Raw genomic sequence first — 19034 nt, 5'->3', positions numbered from 1 at the left:
GGTAATCACGCCTTTTAACCCTGGATAGTCACTCTCTGATCTTGTTCCTCTAGATTTTATTTTATTTTATTTTTTTCCTCTAGATTTTAAATTTTGACCAAAAGAGTCAAGGGAAAGTCAGTCCATGATGTAGAGAGATTTTCCTAAGCCCCGGGCCATACTTGAAAAACTATTTGTTCCTTGTCTCCCCCACCCTAGATTCTGCCCTGGACCTCTTAGGAGTTCCCAAAATAAGAGAAAATGGAGAACAAGTTCAAAGGAGGTCATCCCCAAGCCAGCCTTACTCTTTGGGCATAACTGGAAGAGAATAGAGAGAACTCTAAAGAAAAGAGGGCACTTATGAATGCTCCTCCCACTCCCGAACACTCTACACTCTGTAGCATTGGCTCTGTAGCTCCTACCAGAGCATCCCCTTTTTTGTAATGGAGGAGAATGGTGATCCTCAAGACTTAAGTTGTATCTGGATAGGACATTTTAAATAAATACAGAAACTATTCTTTTATCTTTTGGGCTTCAGATTGAAAAAGAATATTCTTACAATTTAAATTATCAACTACACTAATAGAAGGATATAAATGAAAAAATGTACATTGTTTGGGACACGTGGGTGGCTCAGTCAGTTAAGCATCTGCTTTTGGCTCAGGTCATGATCCTGGGGTCTTGGGATGGAGCCCCAACAAGGGAGCAGGGAGCCTGCTCCCTCTCCCTCTGCCTGTGGTTCCACCTGCTTGTGCCCGTGCTCTCTCTCTCTGTCAAATAAATAAAAAAATCTTTAAAAAATTTACATTATTCAGCTTACTGAAATATAAACATTTCTGCATATCTGAGAAGCATGGTGATTGTAAGGATTAAGTGACACTTGGCATTATTATAGTACTTAATAGTACTCAAGACATGCATTTATTAATTTATTGATGTTAAAGATTTTAAAGATTCTGCCTCCCACTTAGGCTTTTTTTTTTTTTTTTTTTTAAGATTCCATTTATTGGGACGCCTGGGTGGTTCAGCAGTTGGGCGGCTGCCTTCGGCTCAGGTCGTTATCACAGGATCTGGGATTGAGTCCCACATTGGGCTCCCTGGGTGGAGCCTGCTTCTTCTTCTGCTTGTGTCTCTGCCTCTCTCTCAGTGTTTCTTGTGAATGAATAAATAAAATCTTAAAAAAAAAAAAAAAAGATAGCCTTGGCTATTCCATATTCTATATGAATAGCCTGTTAATTTCTTCAGAACACCTGCTGGGAACCTAGAAGAATTATCTTCAAGCTATAGATTTGCAGATTACTGACGTCTTTATAGTATAATCTTTCAATTTACAAATATGCTTTACCCCTCAATTTAAGGGTGTTTTTAATTTCTCTCATCAGTATTTTATAGTTTTCAATGTAGTGGTGTTGTGCATCTTATGTCAGGTTTATTCCAAGGTATTTGATGGTTTTTTTTTTTTTTTTTTTTTTTGTTACTATAGGTTTTTTTTTTTTTTCTTGGATCTTTACCTTTTTTTTTTTTTTTTTTTTTTTAAGATTTTATTTATTGGGACGCCTGGGTGGCTCAGTGATTGGACATCTGCCTTCGGCTCAGGGAGTGAGCAGAGACATAGGTAGAGGGGGAAGCAGGCTCTCCATGGGGATCCCGATGCAGGACTCAATTCTGGGAACCCAGGATCACGCCCTGAGCCAAGGGCAGATGCTCAACTACTGAGCCACCCAGCCATCCCATGGTATCAGTCTTTAAATTTAATTTCCTATTTGTTTTATCTTTGGACTTGAATCCAGCGACCTTTCTAAATCCACTTATTGTCTTGACTTTTCCTTAGACTTTTAGATTATTTAGATACAAGACCTTGTTATCTATATAACAGTGCAGTGGACTCTGTGGCATACCACCTACATCTATTCCTGTTCAGGTTAGAAGTACTTATTTCCTCCAGCTACTGAAAGCGTTAACAGCTGACAATTTACCATGGTGTTCCTTCTGGATTACTGCCCTCAGCTATGATCTCCCATTTCCCAGCGACAAGCTCGTAATCAATAACTGGCCAGTATGGGGAATAAAAATTCTACCTTTTTGCCTCAATTCAGGAACACTCTTCACAACCATCTCAGCTCTAGGGTTCCTCATGAGATTCGTAGTGACAGAATTAATTGCAGCCCAGCTTCTCCCTTCACCAACAACAGGCATTGGTCTTGAGATCATTCCTAATAAATTTCCTACATGCAAACCTACATCTCAAAGTCTGCTTTCTAGAGAATCTGATTTGAAACTGTGTTATCAGAATTGGTCCAGGAAAAAAGACTAAATTGTGCTTTTGTTGCTGAATCATCAATGGACCATCTGCTGAAGAGGACCTCATCACTGCAGGCAGGTGGAGCATTCAAGGCCCCTGGCATCTCTGGCAGCACAATTGTTAAAATTTTCATCTGCATTGGAGTGAAATGGCATATCTATAGAAGGAAATTCAGGAGACTGGGCATTGTGTTAGGTGTTTGAGAAGTACAAGGAAAATAGTATTTATAATAGTATAGTTTAATATAGTGGTATAATATAACAACATATTAACATAGAATTGTATATTATATAATATCACATCATATCATGTATTAATATATAATCATACATCAATATATCAATCATTAATAGTAATTAATATATTAATTGATATATTCTATATGTGCCACATATAACACTATAATAGTGTTCTGGTATTAAAATAATAGTATTTATTAGGACAATGGAATTGGATGACTTTTGACAAGGATCATAGACACTTTGGAGAGAGAGAATTACATCTTGAGGGTTTATTTTTTTTAAATTTTTATTTATTTATGATAGTCACACAGAGAGAGAGAGAGAGAGGCAGAGACACAGGCAGAGGGAGAAGCAGGCTCCATGCACCGGGAGCCCGATGTGGGATTCAATCCCGGGTCTCCAGGATCGCGCCCTGGGCCAAAGGCAGGCGCCAAACCGTTGCGCCACCCAGGGACCCCACATCTTGAGGGTTTAATTAATAAGCAATTAAATGTGGGCCACCTAGGTGGCTCAGTGGGGGGAGCATCTGACTCTCGATTTCAGCTCAGGTCATGATCTTAGGGTTATGAGATCAGGCCCTGGAGTTGGGCTTCTTGCTGACTGTGGACTGTGCTTAAGATTCTCTGTCTTCCTCTGCCCCTCCCCCCAATTCATGCACTCTCTCTAAAAAAAAAGTAAATAAAATAAGCAATTAAATGCTAAATATGAAAGCAGAGGGCCTCTTGGCAAAATATAAAAATTGTCAACTTCTGCAGCCACAGTGCAGGAAAATCTGAAGACAAGGCAAAACATTTTGCTATAAGAAGAACAGCTCCAGAGAAAGTTGAATTCTCAGCCATTGCCAGACTGCTATGCCAAGGTCAAAGCACTCTTTGGGAAGGACTTGGACCCTAGATATTGGGATGGGGATGTCACAATTGATGCACTTGTGTTTTTTGTTTTTTGTTTGTTTGTTTGTTTGTTTTAAGATTTTATTTAGGGATGCCTGGGTGGCTCAGCGGTTAAGCATCTGCCTTTGGCCCAGCGCATTATCCTGGAGTCCCCGGATCAAGTCCCATATGGGGCTCTTGCAGGGAGCCTGCTCCTCCCTCTGCCTGTGTCTCTGCCTCTCTATCTCTCATGAAAAATAAAATCTTGGGCAGCCCCAGTGGTGCAGTGGTTTAACACCACCTGCAGCCCGGGGCATGATCCTGGGGACCCTGGATGGAGTCCCATGTCAGGCTCCCTGCATGGAGCCTGCTTCTCCCTCTGCCTGTGTCTCTGCCTCTCTCTGTCTCTATGAATAAATAAATAAGTAAATAAATAAATAAATAAATCTTAAAAAAAAAGAAAAATAAAATCTTTATTATTTTTTAAAATATTTTATTTATTTATTCATGAGACACACAGAGAGAGAGGCAGAGACACAGACAGGGACAAGCAGGCAGGCTCCCTGCAGGAGCCCCATGTGGAACTCGACCTGGGATCTCACCCTAAGACACTCAACCGCTGAGCCACCCAGGTGTCCCAGATGTACTCATGTTTCTGAATTTTCAAAATTCAAAATGAATTCAAAATGGAAAATGGCCCACTCCTCCCTATTAAATGCTAGAATTTCTTGCTTAAAGATGAGGCAGAGGCTTCCACCTTGCAAGATGGCACATGATCCCCTCAGGATATGTCCCTTATTCCTCTCCTGTTCATTACTTCAAAAAGTGGTGATGAGGGTAAAATAATATATTCATATGAAATACTTACATACGTATCCAGAGGGACGGAGAGATGAATTACAAATTAGCATGAAAAAACTTTTGGGAGTGATGGATATGTTCATTATCTCGATTGTGCTGATAATTTCAGGGTTGGATACATATGTCAAAATTCATCAGATTGTACACTTTAAGGGCACTTGGCTGGCTGAGTCGATGAAGCGCGTGACTCTTGATTTCAGGGTTGTGAGTTCAAGCCCCACATTTAGTGTATAGATTACTTAAATAAATATAATTCTAAAAATTTGTACACTTTAAGTATGTGGGTTAGTTATACTAATTTTACCTTAAAGCCATTTACAAAATATTATTTGGCAGTTAGTAAGTATTCAATAAACATTAGCTATAATTGTGTGGAGAGATCCTGAACCCTTTTTTCCAGGAATTAGTTTCCATGCCTATTTAAATCCTCTGCCATGTAACTGAGACTGTCCTGTTAATCCAGCACCTTCTTTCTACAGCCTCAGGAAAGGGTGGAGGCAGCTTGTATCTAGGCAAGAAAGTGACACCTTCTGGCCGGAGAGGAGAGTACACAATGGTATCTTTTGCTTTTAAGTGTTCAGATTTTACTTCGTTTTTGTTTTTGTTTTTATCATTTATTTTGGAATAGATAAAACATCCTGATGTAAAATTCAGGGGTACCAAAAAAAGAAACCCACCCTACGTTCCCCGTCTCTTTCCTCAGTTTGATCCTCATGAGTAACTCCTGTTAATTTTGTCAAATGCTAGCTCCTTGAAAATACTACTCAGGGGCCCCTGAGTGGCTCAGTGGTTGGGCATCTGCCCTCAGCTCAGGGCATAATCCTGGAGTCCCCGAGGATCCAGTACCTGGATCGAGTCCCGTTATCGGGTCTCCAGACCACTCCTCCGGCTGAAGGCGGCGCCCAAACCGCTGAGCCACCCGGGCTGCCCAGCTAAGCAGTTTCAAATGGTTTTCCTGGATGTTCCTGAATTGAACACTACAATTATTTGTAACTTTTATTTTCCGGGCAAGAATTTCCTGGGATACTAAATTCCTGTTGATAAAGACGGTGGAATAGTAAAGTCAAATTCATGTAAACAGCACACTGTGTGGGTGTAGAGCGTTCTCAGTTTCTTGTATATGTTTTCAGAAATATTCTGTGCATGTTCAATACACATGTATGCATTTAAGAAATGTCATTTTAAAAATATTTATTTATTTATTCATGAGATACAGAGAGAGAGGCAGAGAGACATAGGCAGAGGGAGAAGCAGGCTCCCTGCAGGGATCCCGATGGAGACTCAATCCCAGATCCCAGTATCAAGCCCTGAGCCAAAGGCAAAGATGCTCAACTGCTGAGCCACCCAGGTGTCCCAAGAAATGTCATCTTTAAAAAAAGTTAAGGGCAGCCCGGGTGGCTCAGCGATTTAGCGCCGCCTTCAGCCCAGGGCCTGCCTGATCCTGGAGACTGGGGATAGAGTCCCCTGCAGAGAGCCTGCTTCTCCCTCTGCCTGTGTCTCTGCCTCTCTTTCTCTTTCTCTGTGTCTCTCATGAATAAATAAATAAAATCTTAAAAAAAAAAAAAAAAAAAAGCATCTGCCTTCTGCTCAGGTCCTGATCCCAGGAGCCTGGGATGGAGCCCTGCATTTGGCTCTCTGCTCAGCAGGGAGCCCGCTTCTCCCTCTCTGCCATTCCTCCTTGCTTGTGCTCTCTTTTTCTCTCTGTCAAATAAATAAAATCTGTAAAAAAAAAAAAAAATTGGGTATAAGATATTCCTTAAATAATAACTATCCAATAGCATTTGCTCTGTAGTGATACATGATGTACTTTTTTCAGAATATGCATGTTTTTATCTCTTTATGTTGAGTGGAATTACTGTTGGAAGAATTCTACTAGCATTTTTCCCCTTCAACAATTTGTCTAACAGATGATGGTTTTGGCAAAACCAGAGGGACACATTTTCTTTTATTCCTGTTTTTTTGTTTTCCATCTTAAAGTGCAGTTATAAGACTATACGACAGTGGAAGCAAGAATTATTCCAAAGCACTGAAATATGAAGGCAACTGGAGAGGGCTTTATTAAATACATGTTCATTGGGCATCTACTCAGTTCCAGGTGCTGTGCTGGCACAGGATGAATATGATAACTACACTCTCTGCCTTTATAGGGTGTACTTACGGCTTAACGAGGAAGATAAACCCTGAACAAAAATTATGAGTTGAATGAATATAACAAAGAGCAAGAGGTATGGGAACCTAATCTAATCTTGGGACCAAAGTAAGGCTTCCCAGCTGATGCTGGTGCTGCATGCAGAGGGATAAGCAAGAATAATATAGGTATAGAGGTGAGGTGTGGGGAAAGTTCCATACAGAGGAAATAGCTTATGCCTTCTCTGAAAACTGAGGCTATTTTTTTCAATTTCCCTGTTTTCCGTGTCTAGCCATTTGTTCTACCATCTTGTGATCTCCTTTCCAAATAATTTGAATAGCCGTGAGTATGTAGATTTTCTCAGTTAAAAATCATCATCCTGGAGGTGCCTGGCTGGCTCAGTCAGAAGAGTACGTGACTCTTGATTTTAGGGCCTTGAGTTTGACCCCCACATCGAGTGTAAAGATTACTTAAATGAAACTTAAAAAGAAAGTCATCATTCTGAACACATAAGAATCTATTCTGTGACTAACATCCCTCATCAGTGCAAGCCTCTCATGTTAGTGATCCTAGGGAAATACAACACTGTACTACTTTTTAGTTTTTAGATGCAATGAAAAGCATTTTCTAAATCCTGCATAAAGTTCAAGAATTGACCACCACTTGCAGAAGAGAGAATTATAATTTTTTTTAGTATGAAAAGGGTCTCTAGAAATCACCTAAAATGATCTCTTTATTTTTTAATTTTTTTTAAAGATTTTATTTATTTATTTATTCATGAGAGAGAGAGAGAGACAGAGGACAGGCAGAGGAATAAGCAGGCTCCATGCAGGGAGCCCAATATGGGACTAAATCCCGGGACTCCAGGATCACGCTCTCGGCCGAAGGCAGGCGCTAACCCACTGAGCCACCCAGGCTGCCCTAAAATGATCTCTTTAAATGAAAAAGTGGAAACTGAGACCCAAAGTACAGAATTCTTTATGACATTCAAGACAAGCAGTACAGGAGACCCGAGGGCTACAGAAATTGAACAGGTTATATAATCTCACAGAAAATCTGATGTGCTGATATGTTTCCCCAACAATTAGTCTTCTGTGATGTGTGGAAGGTGGAGATGATTTAAAATAAAAGATAAGGAATCCTGGGCTTCTTTTAAAAATATTTTAAATTAAATATTAATAATTAAATATTGGTAATATTATTTTAATAATTAAATATTAAGCATTTTATTTATTTGAGAAAGTGAGAGCAGAGTGAGAATAGAGAGAGAGAGAGAGAGAGCATGAGCAGGGGTGAAGGGGAGAGGGAGAGGGAGAGGGAGAGGGAAAAGCAGACTCCCTGCTGAGTGAAGAGCCTTATGCCTAGCAGATACCAGGACCCCAAAATCACGACCAGAGCTGAAGACAGATGCTTAACCATTTGAGCCACCCAACTGCCCCTTCCTTTTTTTTAAACTAGAAAATTGTTGCTCTGGAGAAATTCTAGACAAATGTTCAGAGGGTATCTTACCAAGGGGATGAGGAATTTTCTTAATTAGACTTCAATTTTGTTTTCCAGGTAGGACTCACCAGTGTATGTTCTCTGTGGTTATGGCTCCACCTCTGGGAGATCTCTTTGCCATTATTGTCCTTGGCCACTTCTGAAGAAGACATTAGATCCCTGAGGAGGGTTTACAGCTTGCTCATTGCCTACAAAAGATTAAGCATCTAGGAGTCATTTTTTTTTTAATCTAGGAGTCATTTTTAATTTCCCATAGTTATAGTTTTCCTAATTCAGGTTCATGGTTTCAAAGTTAGTCAGCTTGTTATCTCTCTTATTCTTGTCAGCTCTGTGTGTCATTAGCCACATCAGTAATTCTTTCAAGACTTATATCTTTCTTAATCTGTGGCTACTGTAGGTCTATGTAGCTTTGGTTAGGAGAGCTATACTCTAATCCATTGTTTCTAGCTGAAAGAATTTACTGGGCAATATATTAATCCTTTCTGGTTTTACTAACTAAGGGGGTTATCATACTTTGATTTGATCTTTGCCACAAAACTAAGGTCTGATTGGCCTCTATTATTCAAAAGCTTTTTTTTTTTTTAGACTTTATTTATTTATTCACAGGAGACAGAGAGAGAGAGAGAGAGAGGCAGAGGCAGAGACACAGGCAGAGGGAGAAGCAGGCTCCATGCAGGGAGCCCGATGTGGGACTCCATCCCAGGACTGGATCACAGGACTCCAGGATCACACCCTGGGCTGAAGGCAGGTGCTAAACCGCTGAGCCACCCAGGTATACCCCTATTATTCAAAAGTTTTATCACAAAGTTGCCTCTTCCAATCCCATTATATGCCCAGAGTTTTGGATTCTCTTTTCCCTTATACTCCAGATTGAAGACTGGCCAGTTCTTTGCCATGGTCATCTCTTGTAGTATCTTTTCAATTTCAGTTGAATGCAGTATCCAAACCATGCTACCAGCAATATTCTATTTTCCAACTTCTTCAAGAGCTATAAAATGGTCAAACATATTTTTGACGTTCAAGTTATTATAGACAGAATAACAATATATTGTTCCAGACTCTCGGTTCTCCAGTTGGTTTCCTCATCATCTGCTGACTAGTTCTTAAGTTAAAGTTACATATTTTAGGAATTTAATGAGAACAGCACCACATTTCCAGTTCCAATGAGTCAGGATTTGTTATAAGTTGCCAAAGTAAACAAACTTAAAACTTAGTGTTTAAAGACATTTATTTCTCATTTTTCATGTCTATGGAGGGTTGGATCTGTGTTCCATGTTATCTTTATTCCAGGGCCCAAAGTGACTAAACAGCTGCCATATTGAGTATTGCTATATTTTGTGGCAGAGGAAAAGGGAACAAGGTTAATTGGGTGCACCAGTCTTTGAGGCTTCTGCTCAGAAGTTATACATATCACATCCACTCACATTTCACTGGCCAGAGCAGTTCACATAGCCATACCTAACTTCTAGTGGGCAGGGAAGTACAGTCCTACCATATGCCCAGAAAGAGAAAGATCTGGAACATTTGTGACACTAGTGATACTAGTGACATTGTGATACTAGTTTTCTTCTTTTCTTCTATTCACTGTCCAGAGATAATGTATCATTTGGTTTTTATTATTAAAAAAAAATTTTTTTAAGGTTAAAAAAATTTATTTGAGAGAGAGAAAAAACACAAGCAGGGGAGAGAGAGAAGCAAACTCCCTGCAGAGCAGGGAGCCCAACCATGTGGGGCTCGATCCCACATGGGATCGACCCTGAGATCATCACCTGAGCTGAAGGCAGACACTTAACTATCTGAGCCACACAGGCACCACTATCATATGGTTTTGGTATTTTCAGTAAAGAAGAATTTGTACATGTTGGTTGTCTGCTGCAATTTACATTAAAAATTTTCTTCTATCCTACCATATTACAAACTTTTTAAGAACAGGCATGTTTTATAGTTCTTCTGTATCTCTTACATTGCATAGCAGTGTTGAAAACATAATACAAGCTAAAATGTATACATATTATTTTCTCCTATAAAGTGTCTTATTTCTATGGGACTGAGTTAACTCTCAAATGCAGCTTTCGACAAATTTCAATTTTCTTTCCTAGAACTTGTAACTTGTTTTACAGCCTTTTCTAATTGATTATTTTATTTTATACTTAACAAATATTATGATGACTCAAAGGAGATGTTACACTCGTTTATAATTAAGTAATAGAAATCAGGGATATTCATTATTTCACTCCACAGCTCACCTTTTGGCACAACAGCCTTAGTGGCTTTACAACCCAAGAAACCATTGACATAATTTGGACTGTATTTGCCAAGGGAAAGCAGGGCCAGTAGATTGGGAACATGCTACTTATTTGCAGTCGTTTCTGTCTAGGTCTGGCTGCTCTCTAAAGCCTTCCAGGAAACCAGACTAAAGACAGAGTTTAAAGGCAGCCCAGGTGGCTCAGTGGTTTGGTGCTGCCTTCAGCCCAGGGCCTGATCCTGAAGACCAGGGATTGAGTCCTTCATCAGGCTTCCTGCAGGGAGCCTGCTTCTCCCTCTGCCTGTGTCTTGCCTCTCTCTGTCTCTATGTCTCTCATGAATAAATAAATAAGATCTTTAAAAAAAAATTGTCTTTTGGTCAATTTGATCCAGAAAGGATTCTTTAAGAGTATCCCTCTGACCAAACTCCATATGGAGTTTCCTCCATATTCTGACCAAACCCTACTACAGATATTATTTGTCTCTTTATCGTAGGAAGAGCAACTCTTTTGGAGACCAGATTAGGGGGACATTAATATCTTGAGTCTGTACAATCTTAGAGAGTCCTTATCACAACCTGCTTTACACTCTGGTTGTTAATAACAACCACAATTCCAATATTTTTTTCAATGCTTACCAAGGATAATCAACGGGCTATCTGAATTGTACTCATTATTCACTTAATTTTCATAACAACCTTGAAAGTAGGTAGAGGCTTCATTTAACAGATAAGGAAAATGAGATTTACACAGGTTATGTTACATGCATAGGACCAAGTAAGTGGCAGAGCTAGCAAGTAGCAGAACCAGAATCTGAACCTAGATTTCAAAGTTCATGCCTTTTAATTTTTCTTATTAAAGTCTTTTATTTGATTCTTTTTTTCACACTTAAATTTTGTTAGTTAACATATAGGGCAATATTGGTTTCTGGAGTAAAATTCAGTGATTCATCACTTGCATACAACACCCAGTGCTCATCACAAGTGCCCTCTTTTAATACCCATCCCTCATCTAGCCCATCACCCACCCTCCTTCCTCTATCAGCCCTCAGTTCATCAAGGGTCCCTTATGGTTTATTTCCCTCTCTCCTTTTTTTCTGTTCCCCTTTCCCATATGTTCATCTGTTTTCTTTCTTAAGTTCCAAATATGAGTGAGATCATATAGTCTTTGTCTTTCTCTGACTGACTTATTCCACTTACCATAATACCCTTTAGCTCCATCCATGTTGTTTGCAAATGACAAGGTTTCATTCTTTTGATGGCTAATATTCCATTATATATATATAATATTCCATTATATTCAATTATATTCCATATAATTTATATATATTATATATATAATATTCCATTTATATATATATCCATGTTTTAATCTTTTTTATCTATTCATCAGTCAGTGGACATTTGTGCTCTCTCCATAGTTTGCTATTGTTGATAATACTGTTATAAACATCAGGATGTATGTATCCCTTCGAATCTGTGTTTTTGTATCCTTAAGGTTTATGCTCTTAACTGCAATAACAGACTTAAATAATGTATATCCCTGACTTTGTTACCCAGTTATATTAATTCCTTGAAAGGAATGAATATTTTTGTTCATCTCAGTGCGTCCATAATGTTTATAGCACAATACGTTGAACAAAGTAAATAATTAAATAATGGGAAATATCTATTAATTTTCTGCAGGTCCTTATGTTTGTGCAAATAATTACAGGTTTAAAAAAAAAGAATTACAGGTTTAGGTATATGAACCCAGGTTTTATGAATGATGCACCTGAAGTGAATTAGAATATACCTATACCACTCCAAAATATGCCACTTTGGCATAAGAATTATTTTGAGCTAAAGGCAATTTAGAAAGAGCAGATGCAAGAAAAACTTTCTACCCTTCCCCTCTCCCTGTCTAAAATCAAGGCATAAATTTCCCTTTGTGAAGGTGTCTTCCTCCCCTCTCCCACACCAAGAAAAGGAGAACAGATGTTTAACCACCAGACACAATAAGAGAGATGCAGCACTGAGATACGTTTGCACAAACAAGCCTCGCTAAGGTCACCTTTATTTTCCATTAGTTCCCTCATATATTTATCTTCTCACAGTTTACCAGTCCTAGAAATCTTAACCCTTTTTTTCTTTGTCTTATCACTTCTCCACAAATTTTTTGCCCTTTGTTAAAATGGTAGACAGAGTCACATTTCTAACTGCTTTTGGGGATTTTCAATTCTTTCCTATGATGCCCGTTCCCTCTGTGTGTATGAAAAAAATTTTTTTTTCTTCTGTTAATCTGTCTTTTGTCAATCTATCCACAGGCCCCAACTACAGAACTTAATAGAGTAGAAGAAAGTTTTTTTTCCTCCCCTACACATTTAAAAGTTAAAAAATCAGACTACCTTTGTGATAGTAAAATATCCCCATTTAACAAGACTTAACAAGTTGTTAGGCTACAGAAGCCACATCTCACATAGGATCGACAATGTTGCTTTCTCTACTTGAGTTACTTTAAATTGTTCTCAATACAAAATGAAGGACAAATGACTAATCACATGATATCATAGTTTATGGCTTCAAAAATCTAAACTTAAAAAAAATCTAAACTTCTCTTTACTTATATGTCCAGTTTAAACTTTTGGAGAAAATGGTTGAATCTATCAATAAAGTGTAGAATTATTAAAGCTGAACACACCTAGATACATCCTGGAGGCAATACTTTCAAATTTCCCATTAATATTCTTGATGCTAGAATCCATTCAGGCTTGCTTTTTCATTCAATAATTTCACATTGGGGTGCCTGGCTGGCTCAGTCAGAAAAGTATGTGACTCTTGATCTTAGGGTTGTGAGTTTGAGCCCCATGTGGGATGTACAGATTACTCAAATAAATAAAAATTGAAATTTTTGGTTTATGTGCAGAAAATTAATTTATGTTCAAATAATATACTTCTAACCCTAGCCATCATCTTATAAATATATGATATTGACATAAGTTCAGCATAAATTTATTGCTACAAACAAAAACATCAAAACTGTGTATTGTATTGATAATAGGTCATCTTTCTATGGGAACTACAGCTTATCTTTAGTTAACAAGAGTCCATAGGAGACATGTTCTGTGTTGTGTGTGTGTGTGTCTGATAGGTGAGTGGATAGGTACATGTGTGTATGGAGGATCGGAAAGGCAGAAAGAAAAAATTTAAAAGATAGAAAAAGACAACTATAAAACCACAAGGCAGGCCTAGATAAGAAGTCATCTAAGTAGAAGTTTTTAACCATTTTACTGCCACAGCATGAATGACATTTTCACATGCCATCCCTACCCTGACTCATCTCTATAAAAGGGGTCCAGGATTATGTCTAATTCTGGCTGCCAGCATTAGTTCACCCACTTAAGAACATACTGGGATGCCTGGCTGGCTCAGTTAGTAGAGTGTGTAACCCTTGATCTCAGGATTATGAGTTCAAGTCCCCCCTTAGGTATAAGGATTACTTAAAAAAAATAAAATCTTTAAAAAAGGAAAGAAAATACAGACATAACTGTTATGGATTATAGTTTTACAATAGTCATTGAAATATAAAACATACACATATTTTGACTGAATAGCAACACATTAAGGAACTTATTTTATAGTTATGCTTGCATCTATACATACTATACATGTTTTTTTTTTAATATTATTTATTTATTTATTCATGATAGACATAGAGAGGGAGAGAGGCAGAGACACAGGCAGAGGGAGAAGCAGGTCCTATGCTGGGAGCCCGACACGGGACTCGATCCCGGGACCCCAGGATTGCACCCTGGGCCAAAGGCAGGTGCTAAACCGCTGAGCCACCCGGGGATCCCTTGTACTATACATGTTTAAGGCTATTGTGATTATAAAATATTACAAATAACTAAAATGTTCATCAATATATCTATATTGTATAATAACAAAAATGTCCATTCAATATATATACACAAGGGAATACTATGCAGTTCTACATATTTTCTTTAGGATAATCACTAGGGTCTATCTCTACACAAAAAAGCTTGGAGGTGGACATGGATGACTCAGTTGGTTGAAAGAGGGACTCTTAATTTTGGCTTAGGTCATGATCTCCAGGCTCTGCACCAGCATGGAGGCTGCTTACCTCTCTTAGGGTCTCTGGCTGGGTCTAAAAGCCAAAATGACAAAGACAGAATAACAGAAGAAAGGCAGATAAATTTATTTAATTTCATTTTGATGTGACAAAGGAGCCTTCATAAGGAAATGAAGACCCAAAGAAATGGTTAAGCTTGAGTATTTTTATGCCAGGTGTGATGACGAGCAGATAGTTGAGGAGAAATATGGTATGATCAAGAGTATGAAGTAATTGGGGGAAACTCAGCAAGTGCTGTTCAGATTCTTTGTGCCATTCTTTTATCTTTGGAGCTAAGGATGTTCCTTGCCTCCACGTATAGGGAAGGCACCTTTCACATTAGGCTTTTATGACTTATTTCAGGGAAGAAGGTTCAGGAGAGGGTCAGATGACATTTCTATTTCTGCTGTTCCCTCTAACTCCTTCAGCTGAAAATAATCAGTATGCCAAGGTGCTACATTTTGGGGTTGAGGACACACATTTTCAGTGTGTCCTGAACTCCATCATTCCTCTAATGCACTGGCGTATGATCCCTCTGCCTAGAGGAAATAGACACAGGACTGCCTCTCACTCCCTTCAGATCTTAACTACTATCTTGTCTGTGAGGTCTTCCTTGACAATGCTACTTAAATTCTAAGGTACATCCCCCCAATTCTCCCAACTGCTCTCTATTTAATATTTTTTCTCCTTTGTACTTGTCATCATAACATTCTACAGATTATGGATTTTACTTATGTTTATTATTCCCCTTGCGCCCCCTCCCCCCGCACTAGAGTGCAAGTTCCATGAGGGTAAGAATTTTTGTCTGTTTTGTCTACTAATGGATGTTCATGGCAGAAAGAAATGGCTGTCTCATTGTAGGCCCTCAAACTATTTTTGGTGAATACTGAATACACAGATGAATTAGATATAGGGTATGAACTAAAGAGAACAGTCACGGATGATTCTAAAGTTTTTTGCCTTTTACCTAGATAACTGGGATTGCCATTATCTTAGCTGGGGAAGTCTGAGGAGCAGATTTCCTGTGATTATTGGTGGTCTCTCATACATATCTCTAGAATGCAATCAGGAAGGAAACCCAGGCAGAGTGTTTTGTTTTTTTTTAATAAAGATTTTATTTATTTATTTGAGAGAGCATGAGTAGGGGGTGGGGGTGGGGGGAGGAGAAGCACAGGGAGAAGTAGAAGGACAAGCAGACTCCCCACTCAGTGCAGAGCCTGATGTGGGACTTGATCTCAGGACCCTGAGAACATGATAAGAGTGCTTAACTGACTGAGCCACCCAGGTGCCCCAAGCAGAGTGCTTTGACAGGGAGATCCATTCTCCCTGATTCTGACAACTCTAACAATTTCTTACTCAGATTTATAGATGTCAAAAAGATTACCCAAAAGTTAGAAATGAAGGAAGAAGTTACTCTGTGTCCTTTCAGCTTAGGACTGGGTTTGTGTCTCTGATTTCCTATTGACTGGGTTACTTTACAACTGTAAAGAGGCAGAGATTAACTCATAAATGCAAATACTTCCGATCTAGTGAAGGAAAAAATAATCCTTAAGGCTATGGTTCATGGTTCAATAGGAACCATTAACCAGTTTTGTGGATACAAACCAACCCAGCAATCTTCTCTAACATTCCTTTATTAAATTGACTGTAAACACCCAGCTTCTCAAGTGAACTTTGAGCTGATTTTAATGTCTTATTGGTTCTTTCATCACTTAACAAGTTATACAAAACCTTTGACACATGTTCACTTTACATTTATAGTAGACTTATGATTCTACCTTTTTGAAAATTATACTTTAATATCATTTTCACAGAATTGAAAAGCTGCCACTGAAAATGATTCCTGGGCACTTATTCATTGATTAGTCCAAGCATGTGATAAAATACATTCTCCTGTTGTTAGCATACAAAGGAGTAATGAAGTTGGCAATTGGCTGGACTTCAGGCAGCAGAAAAGGCCTAAAATTAGCTCCTGCGTTTTGAAATATTGGTTACCTTATGTGTTAGTTTTCTACTGCTGCTGTAACAATTTACCACAACTTAGTGGTTTAAAGCAACACAAATTTATTACCTCACAGTTCTAAAGATCAGAAGTCTGACATGAACCTCACTGGGTGAAAATCCAGGTGTCATAGGGCTGTGCTCTTTTCTCGAAACTGTAGGGAAAAATCCATTTTCTTGTTTTGTTTTTTTTCTCCAACTTCTAGAGGCTTCCTGCATTGCTTAGCTCATGGTCCCCTTCCATCTTCAAAGCCAGCAATGACAGGATAAGTCCTCATGTGGCAACATTCAACCTGTTTATTCTGCCTCCCACTTAGGCTTTTTTTTTTTTCTTAAGATTTTATTTATTTATTCTTGAGAGACACACACAGAGAGATAGAGACATAGGCAGGGGGAGAACCAGGCTCCCTGTGGGAAGCCTGATGAAGGACTCGACCCCAGGACCCTGAGATCACAACCTGAGCCAAAGGCAGATGCTCACCCACTGAGTCACCCAGGTGTCCCTGTGCTATGCATTTTGAATAGATCTTTTACACTATTTTCATGGAACATAAGATGTGATGCAGTTATGAAGTCAGACAGAACTGAATTTAAATTCTATGACTTGTTATCTTCATGAACTTTGAGCAATTTCCCTAACCTTCCTAAGCTTTAATTTTCTCATCTATAAATTAAGGATTAATAATAGCTAGTGAAAAAAGCTATTGAGAGGGTTGAACATAATAGTGTATGTGAAGCCAAGAATAGAGGCTTTAAGTATATTTTAAATAATTTTTTCCTTCTTTTTAGATTTCTTCCTGGGAGATTAGCTCTCTTGACCTGTGGTACGTAGCCCCAAAGGGTATAAATCTAGCTCTTAATCTCAATATTGATTTGTACCCAAATCCTAGGAAAGTAGACCAGAAAACATAATGGAAGCCTCAAGGAGGTAATTTTTGAAATTATTTTATTTATTTATTTATTTATTTATTTATTCATTTATTTACAAGATTTTATTTACTTATTCATGATAGACATAGAGAGAGAGAGAGGCAGAGACACAGGCAGAGGGAGAAGCAGGCTCCATGCCGGGAGCCCTATGTGGGACTCATCCCAGGTCTCCAGGATCAGGCCCTGGACAGAAGGCAGGCTCTAAACCGCTGAGTCACCTGGGGATTCTGGTAATTTTTTTTAAAGCAATCTCTACACCCAACCTAGAGCTTTAACTCACAACCCCAAGATCAAGAGGTGCATGTTCTTCTGACAGAGCCAGGTAGCCCTCCAAGGAGGTAAATCTTTTATACAGGGAAGGGAATATATTCTTTTCTTATGATAGTAATAAAGGGGAATATGCCACCCCAAAATATACACATTGGCATAAAGATTATTTTGAGCTGAAGGTGAGTGAGAATTAACAGATGCCAGACAAGTTCTTCCCCTAATAAATTTCCCTTTGAGGAAGATCCCACCTGCACAGTTTGGTTTTGGGCACAGGAGACAAGTGAGCAACTCCCTGCAATTTAGCATCCCTGAAAGCCCAAATCCTTTTTCATTTATTAAGAAGGGTGTATAAGCTTCTGAGTTGAGGTGGTTTTTTGACTTTTACTTCTTTTCTGTGAACTCGCATACAAATAAATATTAATAAAATTGTGTGCCTTTTCTCCTGTTAATCTACCTTTTGTGAAATTCATGGGCCCCCATTAGGAGACTAAACATTTTTCCTCCTCAACAGTAAATTCATTAACTGAACTCATTAATGTATGAACCCATTAACTCAATTAGTTAATAAATCTGTGATGTATGTTGAATAAAAAATAGTGATTTAGGGGGCACCTGAGTGGCTCAGTAGTTAAGCATCTGCATTCTGCTCAGATCATGATCCGGGGGTCCTGGGATCCAAGCCTCAAGCCTCGAGCTTGGAGCTTTCGTGTGGGGTTCCCAGTCCAGCGGGGAGTTTGCTTCTCTCTCTCCCTCTGTCCCTCCCCTCTCGCTTCAATTTACTGCTCTTGCTGGCTCTCTCCAATGAACATATTTAAAAAATCTTTAGGGCAGCCCGGGTAGCTCAGTGGTTTAGTGCCTGCCTTTGGCCCATGGCATGCTCCTGGAGTTCCGAGATCGAGTCCCACATTGGGCTCCCTGCATGGAGCCTGCTTCTCCCTCTGCCTGTGACTCTGCCTCTTTCTCTCTATGTCTATCATGAATAAATAAATAAAATCTTAAAAAAAAATCTTTAAAAAATAGCGATTTAGATACATCTGATTATGACAAAAATATATTGAGTTACTAAAGGAAACTAATAATAGATGTGTCTGACATCATATAAAATAATTTATGTTACACTTATCTCCCATTTTACGAAATGCTATTCCCATTTCACAAAAAGAAAGTCAAGGCTGAGAGAAGGTATATTATCTGCCCTTAATTGCACGCTAACAGTCTAAACTGGTGAATCCTATGTTATTGTCAACTTTGTTACTTGAGGAGGTGGGCGTGTATTCTTTTGATGGAAATGCTGGATGCAATACTGAGCAGAACCAATCAATATGGTGATTTTAAACTTCTACTCTAAAGGAAGTATGGCCAGTTGATTAAGTTTTGGAATATAGGTGAGGTCTGGAGCCGATGACCAAAAGAGAATTCTTGAGACGTCTTTGGTGCAAAATGGTGGTTTTATTAAAGCACAGGGGACAGGACCCATGGGCAGGAAGGGCTGCTGCCCCTGGCCTGTGAGGGGTGGCTGATTATATACCTGGGAGTTGGGAGGGGTTTGAGGATAGCATACTCTCTAGGGAATTTTGGAAGCCAGGTTTGCAGGACCTT

Source organism: Vulpes vulpes, chromosome 8, assembly GCF_048418805.1.
Source record: "Vulpes vulpes isolate BD-2025 chromosome 8, VulVul3, whole genome shotgun sequence".
Classification (NCBI taxonomy): Eukaryota; Metazoa; Chordata; class Mammalia; order Carnivora; family Canidae; genus Vulpes; species Vulpes vulpes.
This window is presented reverse-complemented; position numbering follows the sequence as displayed.